Genomic DNA, 26,286 nt, shown 5'->3' with positions numbered 1-26,286 from the left:
CCTACAGAGGTCACACACACCTTGCCCGGACCCTCAGACCCGTCATACCCCACCTGGAATCCCTACAGAGGTCACACACACCTTGCCCGGACCCTCAGACCCGTCATACCCCACCTGGAATCCTTACAGAGGTCACACACACCTTCCCCGGACCCTCAGACCCGTCATACCCCACCTGGAATCCCTACAGACATCATGCCTTCCTCGGACTCTCAACTGGCACTATTTATCCAGCATGGTGAGCAGCCCCCGGGGCGGGGGCTCTTCAGAGTGTGGGGTCTGGATCAAATTGTTCCGCAAACGTCAGTGCTCCTCTTTCATGGCCCGACATATCTGATTGGGCAATTTCTCTATTATTTGTTGGAATTAAGGATGTGAGTTCTCAGATGAATAATGTATGAATAATTCATTTACCCCATTTATTTTTAATCCTGTTAATTGGGCTGCTAGAAAATTCAAGTGGGCCGCTTGTGTCGGTGGGTCTCACCGCCTTACGGTCTCCTGGATGAGCAGACTGGATAAATGGTTTTAATAAAGTAACCAGGGTTGTATATATTAAAGCCAGGTGTGGACCGTAATGAAAGGGTAATACTACAGATTTTCCTGGGGTTTCTGCCCTATCATGAAAACCATAGAGTGGTTTTCCACTGTTATTTACGCAGAGTTAATTTTGCTCTTCAATGCGGAGCACTGTGCTGAAAGGCTGAGCTCTTCCCTCTTCAGGTCAGCTCCCCTGTGGCTGAAGCCCCGGGGGTATTGAAGCACACAGGTGGAGGATCGATTCCCCCATGTGCTCTGGGTGTGGTTTTAGAACTTATTCCCTGGCAGTAGTGGGCGGTTGCAGTCAAATGAACACACGCCAGGCCCAGGAGCAGGGCTCTGTCCGGGGCGGCAGCGGACACGCTGCAGGAGAACAGAGGAGAGGGGCAGGCGGGCAAGCAGGTGGCAAAGATGAAGCGGGTCCGGACGGTTTAGTGGCATAGTTCTGGGCTACTATTCTTTCCAAGAATGAGGAGAAATCTGTATCTCATAGTGAATTTCTATCAATTACTAAAATGAGCTTTGCCCATTCTTGAAGTTATATTTGAACCACAGGTGATAGGAATCAAAGTCTGCATAAATAGAAAAAAAATCAAATCACAATTAAAGACTTGATAATCTAAAGTACAACATAACACTAACACCTGCACTTGAGATCATATGCATATGATTGAACAAAACACTATATTTCATTTAACTATTGCTTTAGTAGTGCAAAGCACGTTTTGTATTTCACAATGTGAATTTTTTAACTTATAATTCCTCTGTGACATCTAAATTCCTCAAAGGTAATGTCATATTCCTGAAATGCTTTATTTTTTTTACTAGATCAAAGCCAAAGATAAAAAAATCTCTATTTCATGAATGAAAGGAAGTATTCACATAGAACTAATATTTCTATTTAAAAAACCCTTCAAATAAAACATCATTTTTGGAAGGCAGATAAACCTAATTTGTTGATGTAGTTGTGAATTCTGCCAGGATTTATGCTGTCTGGTCCTTGTACTTCCCTAATATAGAATAGTAAGTGGAATAGTAAGTAAGGACTGGGTAAACCCTGCCTTCCCATGCTTGCAGGTTACACAAAGATGAGTGGGTAAGTGTGGATCCACCAGCCCCTCACCAGCCATGCCACAAGTAGAAGTTCCTGCAAAGTCCCAGGGCCCTGGTCCCACTCTGTGAACAGTCAGGACCATTGAGAAATGGAAAATAAAGGATCTACTTTGCCTTTGCCCTCCACATGGAGATGTTAGTTTACAGAGGAACAGCATTATGTATAGAAAGACTTTACAACTGTATGAATTTGAGCGTGATATACTCCAGTGAGCAAAACTTATGGCAGAAAGAACTTAATTACATCCTATATACCATGCTAATAGCCCATATGGTAGCACCTGTGGATGCCCTAATTGAAAGTCACTTAACATTTACAAAGACAATCTACGTTTAACCAGTAGTATAATCCTTGACATTCTTGGCTAGAAAAGAGATTCTTCCTTTCATGAAAAAAAAAATTATAATGCTACGTAAGTTCTGATGACTTTCCCTAATGTTCTTATTTTAGTTTTGAACACCTGTCTCAGCTTTTACTTAATTATAAAGAATTCATAATTAAGAATCTGTTAAGATTCCCATAGAACATTCAGTCTGGAGGAAATGGTGTTAACATATTGTCAGAGTCATACAGCCTGCATCCTGCACTGGTGAATGCGGCAACCAAAAAATTCATCAGGGTTTTCCAGGCAGAGTTCCCCTTGGTTTTCTCCTCCCCTGTCCTAGCTTTGCGTGACTGTCTTATTGAGGTTCTCTGTAAAAAACTCGCCTTCTCCATCCAACGTGTGTGCAAACCCAGTCTGTGTCTCCTCCATCTCAACCCGTCTCCATCACCGCGTCTCGCGGTCATTCCTCCTGTCCTAACTCTACTCTGTCTTTCTCCCCACACCTCCGACTCCTCCACCGCAGCCCCTGCCCAGCCCTCACTGCTTCTGTGTGGACCACACTGCAAGTGTTACACTTCGTTCTCCACACTTTCCTTCTTGGCTCCGGTAGCCCTCCTCCACTTAGCTAGAGAGAATTTACGAGACCGTAACAAGATCCCACCACTCTCCTCCAGAGCGATCCCATCCTCTGCCCACAGAAACCTGTGAGGTTGGCTTTGACCCTGACACATCTCCCTCCCCAAATCCCTCCATGCACCTCGGCGCTCTTGGAGGTCCTCCCCATGCGCCGGTCTTTGTTCTGTTTCTTACAAATGACACCTGCTTCCTGGTCACTTCTCCTGGCTATGACCTGCATGACCAGAAGTTAGTCCACCTGTCAGCTTCGCTTAGAACCTCTCTGTGGCCATCGGATGTGAAGCAGCCAGGGAGGTAGGCCCACGCCAGGGCTCTATTCAGACACACAGGGAGTCCTCACTGCGCCTTGGGGCCCTGTTTGTTTGCTGCGGACTTTGCCCAGCTGGCATTAGAACAGGACGGCGTCCGCCATTGTCACCTCCCGCTTGCTGTAACCAGAACGGCTCACAACAATGAGCGGCACAGAGTAATAACTGAATAAAACAACAGAACCAACAGGGTTAAAGGTGACCATGAAACAGATGTAATGCTTCCGAAAAACTAGGTTAAAACACCAGCTTTCTTCCGAATGGTTCATGTAGAGTGATAGGCCACATAATAACATTTCACTCAGTGTTTGGCCAGATATAAAGCAGCGGTGTCATGAAACGGTAGCGTGTGTGGATGTGGTGATTGTGTTCCTTTGTGTAATTATGCTCTATGATGTTTATGCCTAACAACACATTTCCTGGAGTCTGTATATGCTGTTATGTGACACATGACTATATTATTGTAATATTTCCAAGGTAGAACATTTGAATATAGTTTCTCAGAGTCAGCTGACCACCGGGCAATTTCTGTCCAGGTATAAACTCTGACTCACATGTGCAGGTGAATAAACTGATAAAACAGATATGTGAACATGTATCAAGCACATTGAAGGCATTACTTCTTAAAAGAATTCTACAAGGAAGAAGAGTCTAGCTCATGCCATTTTGTTTGTATGTCTGTTTTCCTTTTCACCAAGATAATTGGATTTCAGTTCTAACTCCACTAACAACTATTTGCAATGACATTTGACAAATCATTTTCATCTTCTATGCTCGTTTCCTTTGTTTCTGTAAAGGCGTGGCTGTGATTTCATTCAATTCTTTGTATTTTAGACTTCCCTTTCATAACGCCAACCAACAAAGTAGACAAGATCTCTTTCCAGATAAAATAATGAGAAATATAATAAAAGCAAGTAGACTTGCCAGCGTGAAGATAAGCAGCCTCCCCTCCTGGGGAGGGGCTTGTGTCTGTGTGGGCATCAGAGGTTCCAGCTGCCTGCCGGGGCTGCTCTTCCCCCGAGAGAGCCGCTCTCTTCACGTACAGGACACCCAGTCCTGCACGCAGGGCCTCGGGGACCGCTTCAGCACAAGCCTTCTCACCAGGGAGGCTTGTGCAAGCGAGCTGTTCTGAAGTCCCTGTTGGGGACAGTGACACCATGGGTGCAGGCTGCCTGCACAGGAGCAGCCCTCAGTAAGCCACGGCTGAGGTCAGGAATTTGCAAAAGTATCTGACAGAGAATAGCCACCTAATCCTCCCTTGGGAGGATGTCTGCGTGTCTGGGAATTCACGCTTCTACCAGAGAGAGGTAAGAAGGGGAAAATTCTTCCCAGGCCAGTTCAATGTTGTATTTGTTCAAATACAATAGTTATTTTAAAGCACATACTCTCAAGATGAATAGGCATGCACATCAGGAAAACTGCTAATTGAAATAAAATAATGAGGTGCTATGAAGCTCTCCTTTCAGGCCTGGCTAATGGCATTTTTAAGAGAGCCTTCCTCGTTGGGGCTCACTCTACTAATGAAATCCATGTGCTGCCTCTCTCCCCCTTAAGGACAATCTTTCTTCAGTAAATTTTTTTTCCAGAGGGAAATCTGTGTCGCACTCGTCGATGTGGGGCGGCCTGCCCCAACGACTGTTTGTTGGCACTGGCAGGAGCTTGCTGCTGACCTGAGCTGTCCACCGCAGAGCACTGCCCACTGGTAATGAGTTTACGTCCAGCACGGTCTCAGTAGACGATCGCAACAGCTCAACAGCTATGCACATATGTCCATATGAGATGATGCTGAGCAAATGAACCCCAAGATATGGAAACAAAAACAAAAAGAAAGAAAGAAAACTGCCCACTGCTGACTATACCAGACCCCAGAGAACTAAAGTTCTCAGTGCTTCACAAATTCAGAAACAACAACAGTACCTGCAGCCTGCACATGGATGACACAAAAGTGTGTGCAAAGTAAAATCTCAAATCGAGTTTTGAGACAGTGATCTTCGCTGTGTCTGCTCCTGGGGGGGCTGTGTCCAACAATGCCAGTGCACTGCAATTCGAGGTCTCCATCTGTCACTCCTCCATTATTCACAGTGCTCGCAGGATTGTCTGCATGATACAGACAACGATTCCTGGAATTGCCCTAACCATGACCAGAACAGTATTAAAATTCCATCAGAAAAGATCTGGGATCCCTAATAAACATGTGCTTAAAGCACCAAAATCTACCTACAACATAGAGGATTAAACTTATTAGAGAGAGAGAGAGAGAGAGAGAGAGAGAGAGAGAGAGAGAGAGAGAGAGAGAGAGAGAGAGAGAGAGAGAGAGAGAGAGAGAGAGAGAGAGGGAGAGGGAGAGGGAGAGAGAGAGAGAGAGAGAGAGAGAGAGAGAGAGAGAGAGAGAGAGAGAGAGAGAGAGAGAGCACACAAAATGATATTTTAGACGAGGCCCGCTGCAGGAATGGAGCGGCCGGAATGTTCTATTACTGTATATTTTCATTGAGCTGCTTATGGGTGTTCTTTCTAAATGAGTAGATGACAAATTAAAGTCTCTGCTTTATGTTTAGAATTCTAATGCATTTGCTGTGGTAAAAGAGAGGCAGGGCTTGAAATACAGTCCTGGGATCCACAGCCAGCACCGCAGGACTTGGCCTTCCGCTCTCGGGAACGTGTGAAATCTATCTTTCTTGTGTCAGAGAGCCTGCGGCTATCATCACTGAAAGACACAAGAGCATCATTGTGACTAAAGGCAATTTGTAGCTCAGAAACAATGAAAGGGTGAAAATAAGAGCCAGTGTTCAGGTGGGCAAGTCTGCAGGGCAGGAGGGTCTCACATGGGTGTGGGAGATGCTGCTGAGCTTCTGGCCTCTGTCTGGCTGTTATGGAAGCCTTAAGCTCCTCCCCTCCTGGGCCAAACTGTTGAGTGCAAAGCCTGGTGAGAGGAGGCAGTAGTACCTCACCAGCCCCCCCCGCCCCCCCTCCCCCTCCTCCCTTCCCCTCCTCCTCCCCCCCCACTCCTGGAGAGGCCGGTAGGCTCTGTGCCTGTTGCCTGCTCTCCTCCCTCCTCCCTGAGCACCTGGGATTGTTTTCTTAACTCTTACATTTAAACCAAAATGAGGTTCCTGGTTAGAAGTGCTAATCTACAAAATTATTGTTTAATATACTTGTTCGGTCTCTCTCATGTAGACTGTATCTACTGAATCATTTTAAAGAATTCCTCTGAAATTTCTTAACTACAACACAGTTATAAAGTATGAGATTTATGTTTTCAAAAATATTCCAGATACGTATTCATATTTCTCCTTTGCAGAGTGCCATTTTTTCCTTAATTACATTTTAACTTCTTGTTTATTTTGAAATAAATTCATTCTAGGATAGAAAGAAAATGACTGAAGAACAAGAGGGTGAGTGATTGAAAGGGTCTAATGTCTCCAGCACTTGTAGGAAATTGAGAAGGAAGGACCATGGAGATTGAGGACCCACAGCTGGGCTGCAAGATGGAACAGAAATGGCACTTACGCTTGACAGGGGTCTGCCATCTAGAATACAATTTTGTTTTTTAATTTTCCATCTGATCCTGACTAGAGATACCCTTCTTTCATTAAAGACAGTGTAAAATTCAATTTGTACCATTACAGGCAGAAGCAGAGACATATATCTGGAATATCTAATAAGAAAATCATTATGATACAAGTAGCATTCACAGGATATATGTTTACCCTTCAAAGAATGAAATACTTTAATGAGAAAGCACTAGCACCTGAAGATGTTCTATGATGCTTCATATTTACATTAAAGTTGCTAATCAATTCTACACAGCAGTGTAGACGAGATTAGAAAGTATTTGTGTGAGTTTTCTGTTTCACAACAGCTTTGAACTAGAGGCAGGGTGCTGGCTGGCTTCCTTTAGAAAGGTAACAGAAGTATTAATGAAGAATTTTGCTTCTCAATACAGGAATGCAATCTTACCATATACGGTGTATTTATATTATATTTAGTGTTGATTTGCATTTTTCTTGTCTGGATTTCTAATTATATGTAGGAAAATACTTCATTGTCATTTAAAATAATTTATTACATACAATTCTTCACATTTTAATTGTGCCATACATAACATAAAATCTCACTCTTTGCTAATTGCTTATAAATGCCACCCAATTTTCCTGCAATACTAAAAATCTCAGTATTGTTCAAACTTACAGTTAGTGAGAGACTCTTTTTAATGCATGATCCCTAAGTGTGGGAGTCTTTGTTTTCCATCAATCTCCTCAGATTCTCCAAAATAGAGTGGAAGCGTCACCTACAGCGGTAGGCACCTGAGCCATGGCCAAAGACCTGAATCCTTCTGAGTGTGGTTGGGTGCATGTTCTTCCCAGTGGGTAGGTTTAAGATCTGGAATGAGCCAGGCACCGGTGGCTCACACCTGTCATCCTAGCTACTCAGGAGGCTGAGCTCTGAGGATCGTAGTTCAAAGCCTGCCCAGGCAGAAAAGTCTGTGAGACTCTTATCTCCAATAAACATTTCAGAAAACCAGACGTGGCACTGTGGCTCAAGTGCTAGAGTGCTAGCCTTGAGCTGAAGAGCTGAGGGACAGCGCCCAGGCCCAGAGTTCAGGCCCCACGACCACCACCAACAACAACAAAAATCTGGAATGAGCTTAGGTAGGCTGATATGGTCATGGCTGTCTCCTTCGATGAATGGGAAAATGAATGGGTTGAGGCTCGGCTGAGACAAAGGACAAGAGTTAGTTCCCTGTGTCTCCATGTCCGAAATAAAAATGACCAATACACCTCCCTCATGCCAGGAAAGCTGATTGTTTCTTCATGTATTTACTGGTACTTTTGACTTCTTCCTCTAGGAAGGGTCTATTTTGCGCCATTGCTTGTTTATTAATTGGGTTATTGATTCTTTGGAAGGTGTAGTTTTGAGCTCCTTCTGGCAATAGCCAGGCCTTCTCCCACACATAGCTGACAAAGATCTGCTCCCATTCTGAAGATGATCTTTTTTTTTAAAGTTTAATAAGCACATCTTGCATTGCAGAAGCTCTTTTGCTTGATACATTTCAGTCAGAACAGCCACCATCAATAATACAAATAACAAGGAATGCTAGCAAGGATGCAGGAGAAAGGAGGTGTAATATGCTTGATGGGAATGTAAGCTAGGGAATGGGTATGGCTAGACACAGAGCTATGCTGGAGAGAGGCCAGGGGAGAACAGTGAGGTTTGACTGGGGGAGGGGGAGGATTATGCTGATTTGGTTTGGTCTTCTTTTGGTTTCCTTCCACTCCCACCCCACTGTGCTGTCTTGAACACCCTGCAAACAAGGTTGACTTACCAGGTGATGGGACAGGACAAGAAAGAGAGAGGCTTTAGTGACCTTCGGCCATGGTGCAATCAGTTCAGTAGCCAGCAACTGTGGCTCAGAATGAGACCAGGACTTTGTCCTCTAACTAGAAGCCTCTTGGGAAATAGCAGTGCACAAACTGACTTGTCTGACCCTAGGTCTGTGTGATTGAGAACTGGTACCAGAAGAATCTGTAACGGGAAACAGTTACAGCCCCACGGAAGTCCTCCGCCTCCTTGCTCCTCCTTGCTGCCCTCACCTACCGTATTTGTCTGCCTTCTCTTTAATGCACAAACAAGCTTCATGTCTCTGCCTCCTCCTGTACCATGTAGCAGTGGTAGCAGCCTTCATGTGGACTGTGAGATCGGTGCATCATGAGAACAATGATATTTTTCCTCATAAAACTGCCTGGTTCACAATTATATTGGAAAATTTGTTATTGCTCAGGTATTCCCACAGGCCTGTGGTAAGTAAAGCCGTCAATCTGGTAGATACACAGGGAGTAGCTGAACTGTAAGGTATCCAATATTAGTGCCCTAATGGTGTCTAACTGGCCGCCCAGAGACCTACCTCTGACTCTTAAACAAGAACAAATCAGACTCCAAACTAGGAAAGGTAAAAAGAATTAACAAAAATTGGGCAAAAATAAAAGAAATTGATATTTTAAAAACTATACAATCACTGATACAAAAGATTGGTTCTTTGAACAGAAAAACTAAAGTGGCAAACCCATAGCTAATCTGATTAAAAGGAAGAAAAGGGAACTAAAATGAACAAATAAAAACTGAAAGGAAAATGGAGCTATCACAACAAAATCACATGATCATGAAGGAATACTTCAAAGTCTATAATCAACTAAAATTGAATATCTAGAAGGAATGGTTCAATCTGTAGATGTATTTTCCCGAAAGTACTGAGTAAAGAAGATAAAACCCACAACAATACACCTTCCAAAACCAATAATATTAAAGCAATAACCAATAAAGACTATCTAAAATATGAAAATCCCACAACTTGAATGACTAGTGCTGAATTCTACCAGACTTTGAAGGAAGAACTAACACTTATACTCCTCAAACTCTTCCATGTTACAGGAAGGGAAAGAACACTATTAACTCTTTGAATATTAACTAATGCATGAGATCACTCTCCAAAGACCAAATGTATGAGGTTAGCCATAGAAGAAGGGCAAGTGCTAACGAAAGACACAAAGGTGCACTCATACAGGGATAGCTGTAAACTTCCCAAGATTCAGCATATGGGTTTCCCACCAGGTGCTGGAGGCTTTCTTCTTTTCTTTTTGTATTGTTATTGTAAAAGTGATGTACAGAGGGGTTGCGGATATGTAAGTCAGTAATGAATATAATTCTTTTTGAACAGTGTCACCTCGTCCCTTGTTTTCTCCCGAGTTTTTCCCTCCAGATCCCTCTCCCCTATAAGTTGTATGGTTCATTTTCAACACAGTGTCTAGTGAGTTTCACTGCTGCATTTGTTCATCCTTTGTCCCACCATTTTGTGCTTCCCCTTCCCCTCCCCAAACAGAAAAACTTACATACAAGATAAAGGGTATAGAAGTAAAAAATAGTGACAGAGGAGGAAACAAACAAAAGGCAAACTAAAAAAACCTCTTGTTTCCATTTCTTGGAGCTCATTTTGATAGACATCATTTTACGTGATCATATGCACACATTGAGCCTTTGTGATCCTCACCTGAGAATATCCTCTTTTGGGCTCACTGTGTCAATGTTTAGAGTCTCGCATAATTTACCATGTCCAAGTGTAATTTTTTGTCTTTTACTATCCAGTGTATTTACTTGTAGATTTATAGGCACATTCTAGGTACAAAAAATGAGGGAAACCATGCAACTTATGTCTCTTTGGGTCTGGCTTATTTTGTTTAAAATAAATTTTCCAAGTCTTTCCATTTCCTTACAAATGGTGCAATATCATTCTTTCTGTTGGAAGCACAGAATTACAGGAGGCTTTAATTACACCCAACAGACCAAGTATTATACTCACTCCAAAACAAAGCACAACCAGAGAACTTGAGACCCATCTCTTTGATGAAGATGGACACAAAATTCTCAATCAAGTCTTGCAGACTGAATACAAAAATGAATCAAAAAGATGGAGCACCATAATCAACTTGGTTAGTTGCAAGTAAGCAAGATTGTTTCAACAAAAGCAAATAAAAAAATGCAATATGGCACATATCAGAATCAAAGGTAAGAATTTAGTGGTCATCCCAATTGATGCAGAAAAATACTTCAACACCTTTTTGTGATAATAACACTAAAGAATTAATAATAGGTGGGATGAACTACAACACATTAAAGGCTGTGTATGATGAATCTACAGTTGATACCATGCTAAATCAAGGAAATTATTTCTCCTGGTATGGGGCATGACAAGAAGGTGTCTACTTCCTCCATTCTTGTTCAGTACAGCACTAGAATTCCCAGCTCAAGCCATAAGTCAAAAGAAAACATAAAATTATAGAGACCAAACAGTTAAGGAATAAGTCAAACTGGCCCTCTTTGCGGATGTTATGATCTTATATTTAGAGGACCATAATGATTCCCACTAACTCATAAACACATTTGGCAAGATAGTAGAATACAAAATAAACATATTAGAATCCAGTAGCTTTTATGTATTCAGTTAATAAATAATCTGAAAAAAATACTGAGAACTCAATTCCATTTACAACAGCATCAAAAAATAAGTGAGAATAAATTTAATCAAGGATGTAAAAGACCTCTAGAGTGAATACAAAAAAAAAAAAACCATGGAAAAAGGACACTGAAAGCAACAGAAGGTAGAGAGATTTCCCAAGCTTGTGGACTGGGAGGAATACTGAGAGAATATGGACACCTCCAAAGGCAGCCTACAGATTCAACACAATCCCGCCCCCCAAAATACCAGCAGCCTTCTTCCCAGAACCACAAAATCCCACCTTAACCATCATATGGAAACAGAGTAGGCCAAGGGGCCTATTGAAGTATAGTCTAAGCATCTAATTAATACCATGGTGAAACCTCTTTGAGCAAGAAGCAGGTGTGGCGTGTTAGGAAAATGTTCTGTCTGGTGTAGGGGCAGCGGCGGCACCGAGGAGCACAAATGCGGAAGATGAAGGAGGGTGAGTACAGCGTCATATTTACAAGGTGTCTCTTCATGACACTTCTACAACAGAGGAGAATGGAACTGGGAAGCTTGTTGGAATTAGTCTGGGCTGTGGGAGAGGGAGGACAAAGGAGGATGGACGCAGTGAGTCTGATTCAGTATGTTGTATACATATCTAGACATGTCCAATGGAACCCTGTTGTAGAAACAGATGCTAAGTGAAAAGAGAAGATGCAGACATAAAAGGGGCTTATTGTTTGGGGGTCAATGAGAGGAGAGGGAACAGTGAATGTGGAGAGGAGAATGTCATTCAAGTCCGTCAGGAGCGTGCGAAGAAGTCAATGAACCTCCTTCAAAGATTTTCAGGAACTTGTAAAAATGGGGGGGCCTGGAGGGAGGGGCATAAACTGATCATCTTAATATGAATAGATTCCATGCACTCATGGAAATAGCACCGCAAAAACCTTCACATAAAATGTGTATCGCATAAAAGCAAGCAAATACATACATAAATGAAATTTAATCAGAAAAATAAAACAGAATAAACAAGGCTTCAGAAGTAAAATTTTTCTCTCACTGGAAAACTCTGATTAGGGTATTATACCACTATTACAATTTTCAGTGTTTTAATTCTTCCTTCCTCTTAGTTACAATACCACTTTTAAATCAAATTCGTTTCTCAAATATTTAGTTCTTTACATGGTCATCGATGTCAGGGTAGGTCAATATTGGTGAAAAAAAAATTACACTTTGATTTCCTTTCCCATAGAGATGGTCCTTGACTTATGACAGAAATATGTCTTGATAAATTCATCACATCTAAAAGATTATGCACATTTAATACACACAACTACTGGACATCAATGCCTGCCCAGATCATGAGGTAAGGTCTCTTGTTCCTCCCATTGTACTTCTCAATCTGCTTCCTGTGTGTTTTATTCTATCCTTTATGATCTTTTCAGCTATTTCATGAAGTCAGCTGAGAATGTTCATATGTAAATTTTACTCCTTTTATTTAGATTGACTAAAGAAGTTAAATGGGATTTGGGGAAACTATTACCCTCGATAAGTGCCATTGTACCAAAATTAGGAAGAAAAAAAATGGTTTTGAAAAGAAATATTACTAGTGTCATGTCTTTGGTCATTCTCTTCAGAATGAAGCCCATCTCTTCTCTCTGTCCAGACTAGCTCAATTCATACCTTTGGGTGCATTGGTGAGCACTGAACAGATTCCTGATTTGAATTACATACAAAACACTGGAAGTGTGATTGTGAAGAAAGAACAACCATTCACTTCCGGTCTATGGTCAAAGAGACACACATTCATAAAACAGTTCTAACCCTAAGAACCAGCCATTCTTCAGATAGATGGATTTTTCGACAGAAGGAGAAAGTTAGATTGCCAGTGTTGCTCATTTCTTCCTCTGAGCCCCAGGCTGGAGCTATATTAAGTCACTGGAGGGCCAGGACAAATTGAAGTCTCATGCACCTTGATCTCGAATGACTGTCCCTGCCCGGGTGATGTGAATTCTATATGAGGAGAAGTTCCCCTGGGAGCTAATACTGGGTTGCAGAGCAAGATTTGAGATCCTGAGGACGTGGGGGCATTTGAAAAAAACAACAGACTTGACCCCCAAGATAACATTACAGATAATGATATTTGAAATGATTGACAAGGTAGTTTGGAAGCCTTAATAGAAATTCTAGGATCTGTGGCCGATTCTGGGGACTGTAATAAAAACCCCATTACGTGTAGACACAGGGACGGCTCTAACTGCGTTGGACGGGGTGGAGAGGGCACGAGTAACCCCGTCCCCCCCCGCCCCCCCTCCACCGCTGCCTCTCAATTTAATTACCTGGGCTGGCTTACCACAACCCTCTCAGAAGCCTGTGATTTCCTCCTTCAGGATTGAAAGGAAGTTTTTGCTCACAAGCTCAACTCTAACTTCTTGAAACTCAGGGCTGGCAAATGCCCCCACAGATGCAGAATTTTCCCAAGGTTGAAGCAAGTTGGGAACTTATTATTTGATAGGTGTTACTATCAATAGTTGGCGTGGTGTGTGACCCTCTCTCGCTTCCCTCCTCCCCCTCCTCCTCCTCCTCCTCCTCCCCTGGTCTTCTCCTTCCTGCCTGTCCACTCCCTCTGAGGATTTTCCCTCTTCCTCATGCCATCATCGCTGATGTCTTGGAAGGGGAGCTGGATTTGGACCTGGGTTGTCCTACGCAGCCAATAGAGTCATTTAGCATCTCTGCACCTTGGCTCATGCAGTTTGAAAAGAGTACTACAATTTCCAGCCTGTCTTCGGAAGTTGGCTGACAATGCCAGAGTTAGTTGTGTGTTAGGTCCCTCAGGACAGGACAAATCAGACATGGCCCCGCACACCTGTGCACGGCCTGTGTATCCGTGACCACAGAGGGAGCAGATGGGTGGGGACAGCAGGAGAGGCACGGGCCTCAGGAGCTGAGGAAGCTCTGGGAAGAGATGGCACATTTCCCTGAGGGGAAGGGCAGGGCCGGCTGGGGCTGCTCCCGGCAGCTGCCTGCCACAGAGCATGGAAGGGCGGAGGAGACAAGCCACTGCGGGATGACGGAGCCACTGTCCTCAGGCAAGATCATCCAGAGGTAGAAGGATGAAGACATCCTCCTGTCTAAACGGGCAAGCTGAGCACTGATGGAGAGCGATCGGGCAGCCTGGAGCACTTGGTGCTTTCCCCGCTCCCCACTGGGTGGGGGGTGGGGTGAAGTGAGGAGGGAGTTCATCACTCATCCAGTGCCTGGAAGGCTTCTCTAATGACCCCCCCCCCCGTTTGTCTGTTTTGTCATTCTGAGACCCAGCCTTCACGGGGCCTTCACGGGGCCTTCACGGGGCCTTCACGGGGCCTTCACGGGGCCTTCACGGGGCCTTCACGGGGCCAGGATGGAGAGGCAGCATCACTGCCCGGTTCTCTGCGAGAGCTGTGATTGGTTGAGAGAATGATGGTGAGATGCCTGGCCTCAGGAGTACTTTGCATAGCTCTCTCCCAGGGCCTGCGTTCATGATGTTTGTCAAATTAAAGGGGAAACCACTCTTTGAACCAGCTTAAATTTGGGAAGACTTCCAAGGAAAAACAAACCTATTGCTGAGCGTTATATTTCATTAGCTTTTAATGAGTAGACACACATCAGGAGTTAAAAATAACCCCTTAGAGGTTACAGTAACATTTCATTTAAACTTTGAGCTCTCATTAGCTCAAAAGTTCATTTCTGAGTGAAGAGGGACCTCCGGTCCTTCCTTTGAGAGGGCCGTTACAAATTTATATGAGCACCGGAGTTGGGCTACAGTTAGTGAACATCTCAGTGAACTAATGTGTCACAGTGCCCAGATATTTGTTCAAAACCGTTCTGGCTTCCTGGATGAATTTAAGTCAACACCCCGCAAGTGGGCAGAATTCATTCCAGAACACTGTGCGCCACAGCCCTTCAGCAGAAGCCCTGTCTGGAAAAGTTCCGAGGAAGGCAGAGCAGCCCTGGTCTGGGCCGCTGGCCTCCCCTAGAGATGCTGCACTGACCATCCTCCTCCCTCTCCTGAGCCAGTGCTTCCACGTGGATCTCTTCTACCCATTTGCACTTTGTCATGGCGTTTCTCTGGAGAGGCGTGACCAGGCCGCGGGTCCTGTGGTGTGAGACCAGGGTGGGAGATGGCGCTCACGTCCCTCTCATTGTGGACTGACTTTTCCAGGCCAGCTCTGAACCCCGCAAGCACACAGAAACCCTCTCCAAGTACTTAAATGGTTGATATTCATCGGTGCTACCATTCCAGGTGTGTGCTGTTCACAAACTTTTGAAACTAGAACTTTCAAGCGGTATTATTTATCCATTCCTTTACCAAAGACGCAGGGGACTCCTAAGAAACCAGCTCCTTCAGAGGTGGAGAAGGCCACTGAACCCAGATGGTTCCTCCACTTTGCCCCCAGCCCCGGGACAAAGGAGGCCCCGGAGCTCGTCACACCCACAGGACAGTAGATGGTTTGCAGAAGTGAGTTGCGGTCGCAAGTGCTTCACTGCCTAGATCTGTGACCTTCCAAAATTCACTCACCCATCCCGGGAAATTGTTCTCACGTCAGATGAAGGATTTTGCAGGCTTTTCCAGAAAAAAAATTAGGCAACTTGGTCTGTACTTAGGTCTCCAAATGCCCTGACCACGCCAGTCTCAACCCTGAGTGTACTCTGGCACTGACGGGCACAGCAGAGGTTCTGTGGCTGCTGGGCTGTAGTCCCTTGAGCGGTCGGCTTGGCTCCGTCCCTGACCTGACTCAGCTGCCTCCCACAGCGCTGACTCCCATGCCTTCTTCTAGATGCACGGCGTCACCAGCTCGGACTCCCTGGGATTCCGTGATCTCCGGGACTTAGGAAGCTGCACAGCACCCATAAATCTTTACTTAGTAAATGGAGTTGCTCTATCTTAAAAGCAATAGGACCTGGTGAACACACTCGGTAAAATCATTAGACGGGAGAGCTTGGCGTTCCTGTTTTATTCAGTGCAGGCCACGGACAGCAGCCGCTGCTCACAGGTCTGAAGGACACGGCCCCGTTCCTGGGAGTCTGTGGTGGGACCGAGCTGTGGGTTGTGGCTGTGGTGAACTGCAGTGTCTGGTCACACTGAGCCCGTGCCTGTCCCCACCAGGAGGCCATCCAGGAGGAGGCTGGGCCCTGCTAGGCCAAGCTGGCCTCCCTCTCATGTGATGTCTTCTTACCACGCCCCAGTGGTTGAAAGGTCTTCACAAAGTAACGGGGTGTTTTCGTGTGTCTGAAGCTTAACAAAGACCATCAAGGAACTCAGTGTCTACTAACCAAATGATGAAACAGCTGTGCAGAAAGGCATGCTCACAGAGGTGACAGAACCGGCCAGATGCCGTTGACAGAAATACCCTTGGAGACTGCCGTGCACGTGGATCTCAGGGAGAAGAGCTTGGGAATGAGCAGACTGCCGTGCACGTGGATCTCAGGGAGAAGAGCTTGGGAATGAGCAGACTGCCGTGCACGTGGATCTCAGGGAGAAGAGCTTGGGAATGAGCAGACTGCCGTGCACGTGGATCTCAGGGAGAAGAGCTTGGGAATGAGCAGACTGCCGTGCACGTGGATCTCAGGGAGAAGAGCTTGGGAATGAGTAGACTGCCATGCACGTGGATTTCAGGGAGAAGAGCTTGGGAATGAGCAAAGTAAATAAAATTCTTTTTCTGTGTGTTTTAATAACAAGAATGCTATTGCCCGCACACACTAGGCATTTATAAACTGTTGATTGAATGGAAAAAAAGAAATACATCTATGCCAAGAGGCTGGAGGGAATGCATTCCTACCTCAGCTGAACATGCAAGGATGCTGCCAAGTACTTCAGGTTCAGATATGTGAGTCAGTGTGTAACACCGTGTGTTTGCATATGTGTAACTATGTGACACATGCATGTCTCTGCATGCACATGGGTTACTCTGTGTGTGCATGCATAGGTGTTGTAACTCTGTGTGTGTGTGTGTGTGTGTGTGTGTGTGTGTGTGTGTGTGTGTGTGTGTGTGTAGTGTGTTTGTCTTTAATTCAAGGCTTGAGGGGAGAGCCTGAATTCCAGGACAGGTGTTCAACTTCACTGACCGCAGGGAACTGGGTCTGAGGCCCTGCCACGGGTGCTGATGCCCGCGTGTTACCTAAGGAGATCTCAGCGGGATGGCTGGGTAGAAGTCTTCATTGACACAGGTCATTCTGTTGACCCCGCTTGGGAAAGATTATAGCACAATGTTTTAAGAAGTTTATGAGCTTAATTTTGAGCTATCCTCAGCATTCATTTTAAAAGTGCCTAAACTGGTAAACACTAACCCTCACAATCTTCCTGACCCTGTCAGTCCACACTCCCTGAGGCCACGCAAACAAGCAGCCACTCACAGGGCCCACTTGTGTTACTGCAAAAGAGAGAGGACACAGCCTGTTCTCCCTTCGCACCACACTGCCTGCTTCTCTTTACTCTTCCTGCCAAGATGGAGCGGGGCAGTAGAGATGTCCTGGACATTCCCACTACCATTTATATCAGTGTTTCTCACAATAGCACCACCCCTTAATCTACAGGGTATTAGAATCGCTTCCCTCTTTATCAGTCCTGCAAAATAAAATCACATGGCCATACTTATAATCCTAGGGCTTATAAAATACACTTCTTTTGTTGTTGTTGTTGGTTGTGGGACTTGAACTCTGGACCTGGGCTCTGTCCCTCAGCTCTTCAGCTCAAGGCTAGCACTCTACCACTTGAGGCACAGCGCTACTTCCAGTTTTCTGAGTAGTTTATTGGAGATAAGAGTCTCACAGACTTTCCTGCCTGGGCTGGCTTTGAACTGTGATCCTCATATCTCAGCCTCTTGATTAGCTAGGATTATAGGCGTGAGCCACCGGCGCACGACTTAAAATACACAATTCTAACATTACAGGACTTCACTGCCATCTCTGGCTGACCTGTGAATTACAACTATGACATGTAGTAAACATGGGGAAGCCCCTGGAAGTACATCCTGGCGGGCCTTGGGAGGCCTCTGCCTTTGCCTGAACTCAGACGTTCCCTGTTTGTCCTGGCTCTGGGTTGCTAAGAGCAGGAAAGGTGAAGCCTTCTCCGCCTGGATGCCCCTATCTCACCCAGCCTGGGCTCCAAGGGCAAAGGGATGCGGATGCTCCCCAGCGTTCTTTCTGTTTTGGTGCCGCACTCAGTGTTGCTTGGCTTGCTTTTGTTTTTCTAAAAGCCTGTTCCTCTCAGATGTAATCGGGTTTCTAAGTCTGATATCTGAGGACATACAGAAGAAAATACACCAAGAAAACACACACAAGTCTTGTGTCTGGACTACCGTTATCCAATTTCAAGCAAATCTTTACTTCCAGTCAAACCGGTACAGGTTGCTTTAGATATCTCATTTTGGCCTAATTCCAGTACAAGAATTATCCAAAGTTTATCAGTGTCTCTTAGATATTCAAAACGAATCCTAAGTCTTCTCATGGAATTCACAGACTACTCATCCTAGAATGTCATAACATTGCTCCCTGAGCAAATTAGATTTTACAGGACCAGAGTTTTATACTTAAACATTTGGCTGGGTGTCTGTTCTAGTAATTACCATAGCAGAATTTTCAGTGGATAAAAACCAGGTGTTTTTCATTGTTTACTGCTAGTATTCAACTTTGTTCAACTTCGGCTTTAGGAAGTACGGTCTTCTAATCTCAGGTGCATGTCAGAAACGGTCGTGATACAGTCCCAGAGCAGCAGGAGGAGGCACAAAACTCCGCCCTAAACGAGTCTCACTCAAAGACAGCACTGGCAATGCAGCTTTTTGTAACAGGTGTAAACTGCACTAGATTTCAAAGAGATTTTGTAACTAAACCCACATTCTCTAGAAACCCTCAGAAATGCACACTGGGAAAATAGAAAATAACCAATATTTGGTTTAGAAATTCTTTCCAGAAGTGAGTATGTCAGTTTTCAAAAAACATAGCAGCAGATGGCTGACATTTTAAAGGAGACTATCATATTGGTCATATTTGTTTTACAAATCAGGTGCGAAAAGAATACAGAATAGTTCCATGCACTGTGGGTATTCTCAGATTTGAAAGAAACTGTGAACAGTCGATATTAGTTGACTCTGTTGGTGAGCTTGCTATGTCTGCTTTCCAAAACAACCACAAGAATCTACTCACCAGACACTATGTTGGAAATGAATTTGAGGGGGAAGGGGGCTGGGAGAGAAAAAAACTGGAAGCCACTGAGGGAGCGTGTGACACGGTTCAAAAACAAATGTATTCAATACCTGACTTATGTAACTGTGATGCCTCTGTACATCACCTGTACAACGACAACCACACAAAAACAATCTATGCTTCTTTCTATCTGACAGAAGACAAATGTGTCATCATTTATTAAATCCTCCCTCTCCCCCTCTAGTTTTTCTCATTAATGACTTTATCTTTTGTTTTTTTTCATTTTTTGTACAATTTTATTATAAAAATACTATACAGAGGGATTACAGTTACATGAGCCAGGTAATGAGTACATTTCCTATTGAGCATCGTTGCCTCCTCCTTTGTTTTCCCCCTACCATCCCTTCCCTCCCACCTCCATACCTACCTCCCCTCCGCCAAAGTTGTGAAGTTTGTTTTCAACATAGTGTTTTATACATCTCATGGTTACAATGGGTCAATCTGTATCCTCATTTATGGCTTTACCTTTTGTACATGCTTTTAGCTATTTCACAGGATGGAGATCTTTGAAAGACTTCATTTGTTTGGTTAACATTTATTTTGAGTATGTGCAAATGTAAATTCATTTATGAATGGTAGAAGTCAAGGTTTTATTAAGGATGCAGACAAAAAAAGTCATTCAAAGACAAAAATGTCAATTTATGCTCAGAGCCTCACTACCTGAAACCTGAGGAAAACACAAAATGTAGGAAAACGTGAAATAGTTTTTAAAAATCAGGTGATATTTACATCAAAAACTAAATTACTCGTGGGCTGATGGGTCCCCAGTAATGATGCTGAGTGATAAATACATACTTATGAGCTGGTCACCATTCATAACAACTGTAAATCGTGTCATCATCGCCCCCGGCTAAAGCTACGTCATTGAATATACTTTTAAAAATCACAACAGGGACAGCATGAAAGGCAAGAGCCCAGACGGACAGACCGAGCAGTGACTTGGTGTCTGCCGGGGGTCAGCCTGGGATGGGTCATGGGCCCCTGGGCTTTCAGCCATCTCTAGACGTTCCGTGAACGGGCCTGCGTGTGCCTGGCGTGTGGCGTTCCCCGCAGGCCGCCTTGCTGTCCCCGCATCGCCACCCTTCTCGCAGCCCGGCCCCTGGGCCAGCCTCACTCACAGCTTCACCAGACATTTGTCCTGAGACCGTCGTGTTAAAACCTGTGGCTCATTTCAGAAAGGCCTATTTTTGTGTCTGGAGTGGGCCTGATGGGCGCCTGAGCCTCAGGCGAGACTGCCGTGCAGGAGATGAGCAGCGGGTGAGCGAAGGGCCGGAGAGCAGGGGCCGCTGAAGGCAGATGGCTGCAGTGGATCCCGTGCTGGACCCTGGGTGGGAAGGAATGACAAATGCCATGCAGAGTCCCACAGGCCCCGTTTGGGAGATACACACACACTTCACTCGCTGGCAAAATTATTAAAAAAGAATGATTTTGGAACTCTACACCGTGATGCATTGTAGCAACTCCAGAGGGCTGATTTATGGGTTCCGAGAGGGCAATCTGTTTGGCAAGGTGACTAACTGCAGCTTGATCTTTTTTTTTTTTAAAGCAGGATTGTCACAAGGGGAAAACTTGGATTTTTTAGTCATACCAGGCTCCGTCCGGCTGGGGGGAGGGTTCTCGTGGAGCCACGGGGAAGTGGGTGTTCGGACCCTTCGTGGTCAGGAATGGTTGCCTTGCTGTCTTATTTCTGGACTGAATTACAGGTCCTTCCTAGGCCGCAATTTCTTTGGCAAGGGAACGCTGCCCGTTAAGAGACAGTTCTGAACCTTTTTATGGATGCTTCTGTGTGCATTTCAAACAGCACGCTCAACTTTCCTCACAATTGTAAATAAACGACACGTAAATGTCACGTGTGCTTTAAAGTGTATTAAAGGTTCTCACGGTTTTGTAGTGTGATTTGATGAAGGATGCCGGTGATTTCACCCACAGCACTCTTAAGCGGTGCACAGATGTGCGTGCCAGTGAGCGGGGCTGCCCGGAGAGACAGGGACCTGTGGATCGTCACTTGACACCAGAGGCAGAGCCAGACCGTAAGAGGTCACCTGAAGTCAGGACACCACGAAAGCAAGCGAACGCACACGTGTCTCCAGAGGCTGCCGCCGGGCTCGGGTGACCGGGACTGGGCTGTGGACGCTGTCCTCTTGGAACGCGCTGACCCCTGTGTGAGGGGCGTGCTCCACAAAGCAGTGGGCTCAGGGCCCACCAGGAGCTGGCTGTCACATGATCACAGAACGGAAGCGCAGGCGTTTGGCATTTGGAAGGACCTAATGGCTGAGCTGGCAATTCTTACTTTCGAATCTGATTTTCCACGGGATTACCAAGCTCACATGATGACTCCGTGCCTCAGAACTAGATCTAGAAGCCCTGACAGGTGGGAGGCGGCAAGACCTGACACACACCCCTCCCGGGGCGATGTGCTGCCAGCCGGCCTCTGGAGGACCCTGTCGCGCAGGGTCAGGGCAGGAGGGTCCGGATCGCTTACACCTGTCATGAGAAGGAAGGTCTGTTTCCCTACCTTCCTCGCATAGGCTTGATATTTTGTCTGTTTAAGTACTCTGAAATTTAATGCAATGAATCAAATGAAATTTATGTAGTTCTTATTTTAAAGATACCCCATTCAGTTTCAACGGTGTGCTGCTCGGTGTAAATATGTCCACTAGACTGCTGTGTACTGTTCCCTTTGTGTCATCATTCTAAGGCGGAGCTAACAGAGGGAATTTATTGTAAAATCAGAGTGTTCATTTGAAGGCTGAGCATGTTGCTGCAAAATCTGTGTGACCCGAGATCTGAAAATAGCATGTTGCTGGAGGAGCTCCCGAACTTCATGCACCTACCTATGGAGCAAATTATCTGTGCACGTTTCAAGAAAAAAGTGGTTTACTGCTAAGGATGATTATAAAACATATAGTTTTTCAAAACAGAAATGGTAGACACGGACATGCCAAACATGTACATATATACAATACGTACTTATACAATGTCCTTGTGATGAACTGTAGGATAACGTGTTTAATGCTGGGCGGCCTCCCGGCCTTGGATGAATTTGGTGTCATGGATTGCGGGCAGTCAGTGTGCCAGTGTGCCAGCTGAAGGCATGATGGTAATCTTAAGCCTTGGCTGCCGACCCGCATGGTGGTAGAGCACCGGCCTAGCAACCACTCAGCTTCTGAGTTCAGACCCCACCGCTGCAAATGACATGTGCGTGCACCTGCACGCGCACACCTGTGCAAATTGTGTGCACACAACTGCAGTCTATGTGATGGGAAGAGAAACACAGGTTCGTAAAGTGTTCTCTTGAAGGGTAGATCCAGCCGGGGACTGGCTGGTGTAGTGGGATGGAAGGAAGGTCATGGAGGGGACAGAGAGCAGGCGGCTGATTGTGGACAAGCAGCAGGCAGCCACTCCCAGGTGAAAGGTCACTGGAGCATTTGAAGAGGGGCCAGAGGCTCCATGATGTGAACTGTAAGGACAGTCAGTCTGCAACCGGAGGAAGCAACCTACTCTTCCCAGCCATGGGACAGAAGGGAATGAATAACTCGAAGTTGCATTCTGATGGAAACAGGTCCAAATGAGGCTCCCTCCACACAGAAAAAAAGAGTGGTGTGAGAGGCTGCCAGGCGGATGGCCCAGTCCGTCCTCAGCCAGGGGAACTGTCCAGTCACCTGGTCCACAGGTGGACACCCCGACAAACCTGACTCTCAGAGACAAGCAGAGCCTTGAGAAACGTAGGATTTGAACTCAAGCTTTCTGAAGTTCTAGTACAAATACTGCACAGGTTCTTGAAGAATATTCTCGAGGAATAAGTTTGAGAGGTAATAAAAGGGGAAGCCAGACCCCAAGCCCTGTGATCAGTTGGGAGCTCTAGTCGCTGTCACTGTGTCTCCCGTGGACTCCAAGATCAGGCTGTTCAGATCTGCAAAGCAGACGCCTGCAGTGTGCCAGCCGCAGGAGCCAACCACGAACCACTCGGCCTGACGTCCCAATGGTCCCTCGGTGCATTCTCCAGCTTCTAGTTCAGCCTGCACATTCTGCTTTCATGGAAATATCCTGCTGCCACTTTTGACCATCCTGTATCTATCTTTCCTCTTGTACACATTATCATGGAAGCCAACTCTTCAAATTCACGCTTGCACAACTATCCAAATTCACACTCTCACAACTTTGTAAGTGTAACCCAACACTACAAATCTCAAAAGAAAGGATGGGAAAATCTCCTAAACATCGTATGGCCTAAAGAAGGATGTCACCAAAGGAAACAGAATGGAATAGTAGGGAGATGGGCTTTATCCATCCTATCGATTAAGATGTTTCTGCTGCCTTGGCCTAGGGCCAGTGTGCTCCCCGAGTTATGCTCCCATAACAGACACAGAAACCACGTGAAGTCCTACATCTGCAATAAGGGATGGGGGCATTCAACTCAAAACACACTGCATTCTCCTCTACAGATGCTAAGATGATAATGATTTGTAAAAACCAATGTGAAAGGGACATTTGAAAGTGTTAGATATAACGATGGACTTTGTAAAGATGCGTCTCTTTTCATCTAAGATAAAATTTCTGAGAAAAGCAAACATGTGGTCAGTTATGGGGGCGTTGATTCTGTGGGGTCACCTGGTCACCCAGGAAATAAGCTTGGCAAGGGATGGGGGGGCGGAAGAAAGGGGGGAGTGGGAGGGAGGGCAGGGGGAAGGGAGGGGGGAGGGAAGGAGGGAAGGAGGGGGTGTTCCAGGGGCAGCCAGAGAGGGCCAGGAATGTGGCAGCACTGGACCCAGCTGGGGAGGGACGGGCAGGTGACCCGTGCTGGACCACAGTGTGTGCCCACATGAGTTATCATACCTCCCATCCAGTGGAGAAGAGACACAAGAGAGAGCTGGGGCCACGACAGGTAAGGAAGTAAGGAAAATGGAGCGCCATGGAGGAGGCGCACACGAGGAAAGCAGTGGGTGCAAGCATGACCTGGGAGCTCAGGGATGGAGGAGCAGCCTGGGGGAGGTGGGGCAGAGCAGGAGCCTGGGGGAGGTGGGGCAGAGCAGGAACCTGGGGGGGGTGGGGCAGAGCAGGAGCCTGGGGGAGGTAGGGCAGAGCAGGAGCCGAGCAGCAGAGAACCAAGGGGCTGGGCCCCAAAGATGCCAGGGCACAGCGTGTTTGCGAGCCTGGCTGTGTCCCCAGGGGCAGGGCAAAGCAGGCCAAGGGACATCAGTGCCGTGAAGGCTCCGTTAGGTTTTGGGGAGCAGCAGGGGCCAGTCCCATGGAAGGCAGGCCGACGGGAGAGCACGCCGCCGGCCCCCAGGTAAGGAGAGCTCCTCGCCTGTGTGTTCACAGGTCCAGGTCCAGAGAGGCATCGGGCAGCAGAGGTGATGCCTACTGCCGGAAGGCGCCGAAGGACTCCTAAGTTGTCTTAGGAGAAGCGGGGGCCGGGCAGAGGGGGCACCCAGCTTCAGCCTTAGAATCAGGAAGGCAGAGCCTCTTCGCCGAGTCAAGGTGCAGCTGCAGATGGGAGCTGAGCTGGGGCGGGTGGGTTTGTGGCTGCCGGGAGGGGAGGTATGGAGCTGTGGAGCTCTGCACCCCGACTCCCCCTGGCAGGACAAGGACACTGCCATCCTGCCCGGTTGACTTCCTGGAACATTTCATCCTGCCTTATTTCCTCTTGTTCTCGTTTCCCTCATTTTCAAATATCCTCTTCCCTTGCTAAAATAGTATCTGGCCTTTTGAACTTCTTAGAGTAAAACTGTGTAAAATGATTTCCTAGGCTTCGTGTCTCCTTGTTCTCTCCTCCACCAGCATCATCTCCACTGTCCAACGACTAAATCTGTTCTAGGTGAATATCCTCTGCCCCTCGAGGTTATTAAATACAAGACTTTTCTCTCTGAGCAGACAGTAGACAGTGGCCCAGCAGACGCTGACCCAGGTGACCCACCCTTGGCCATGGGAGTTTAGTGCCCATTGGATGGTGCAGTCTTCACAGCCAGCCATTCCCCAGGACCTTTCTTCATTTTCTCTTCCATTTACCCTTAGAACTTTATAAACTGCTAAGTAATCTACTTTAACAAGTTAATGTTTAATCATAATGTACAATTTTTTTGGGGGGAGGGCTCAGTTTTTAAATGTGGTTGGCCAGAATTTTATTGGGAAGTTTTGCATCAATGTTCATCAGAGATGAGTTTGAAGTTCTCTTCTTTGGGGGGCCTCTATCTGGTTCTGGGATGCACGCTATGCTGGCTCCATAGAATGAATTCAGAAATAAGCTTTCCCTTTCTATTGTGTTGAAGAGTCTGAGGAGTGTTGAAGCAAGTTCTCCTTTGAATTCCTTATAGAATTCAGCTGTAAACCCATCAGGTTCTGGGCTTTTCTTGGATGGCAAGTCTATTACTGTCATCTCAGTTTCGTTACTTGTTATGGGTCTATTTAATTGGTTTAAATCTTCGTGGTTCAGGTGGGGCATATCATTTGTCTAGGAATGCTTTCATTCCTCCCCCGCTCCAGTTTGCTGGTATAAAGGTTTGCAAAGTGTTCCCTTACCATATTCTGGATTCTGCTGGTTTTTGTTGTGAGGTACCCTTTATTCATCTCTAATTCTACTCATCCATCAGAAATAATGATATGATACCATTCATAAGGCGATGGAAAGACTTGGAAAAATCATATTAAGCAAAGTAAGCCTGACCCAGAGAAACATAGGTGTCATATGTTGCAGTTTCTCTCCTTTATGATGCTTGCATATGCCTACATATCTACAAGTAAACATACTGGGTGGTAAGAAAAGGATAACACATGAATTAACTGAAGTGTAGTAGACTCTCTGGAGAGCACAAACAGCATAATTCTTTAAAATGACTAAGTCAAAGCCCAATAAAAGAAGCATCAGGAAACAGTGCTTGCAAGAGGGCAGGGCGGGGCTGAGGGGAGAGGAGCAGAAGAATGAAGGCAAGAAGCAGGTAGAATGCAGACAAGAATGACAGGGTTGAGAAATACAAGGGAAGGGTAGACAGAAGGGGGTGACCATGTGGTGACCCAGGTCACGATGCACTGCACATGCAAACTGCTTTGTTAAGTGGCGGAAGAGTCAATGCATAAATAACCTAAAATTGAGATAGCCAAGGGAAAGGGCGCTTTAGGAGAGGTGTGTTGAAAGGGGTGATATCCATCACAG

The 26,286-nt window shown here is 45.8% G+C and overlaps 1 protein-coding gene across 1 annotated transcript in view; it reads right to left on the bottom strand.

Moving 5' to 3' along the window:
• Csmd1 (CUB and Sushi multiple domains 1) overlaps window positions 1-26,286 on the bottom strand; it is a 1,029,359-nt gene that overhangs the window by 395,489 nt on the left and 607,584 nt on the right. The window lies entirely within an intron of this gene.

The sequence above is a fragment of the Dipodomys merriami genome, unplaced genomic scaffold (genome assembly GCF_024711535.1).
Source record: "Dipodomys merriami isolate MVZ:Mamm:240054 unplaced genomic scaffold, mDipMer1.0.p SCAF_12, whole genome shotgun sequence".
Lineage (NCBI taxonomy): Eukaryota > Metazoa > Chordata > Mammalia > Rodentia > Heteromyidae > Dipodomys > Dipodomys merriami.
This window is presented reverse-complemented; position numbering and strand designations above follow the sequence as displayed.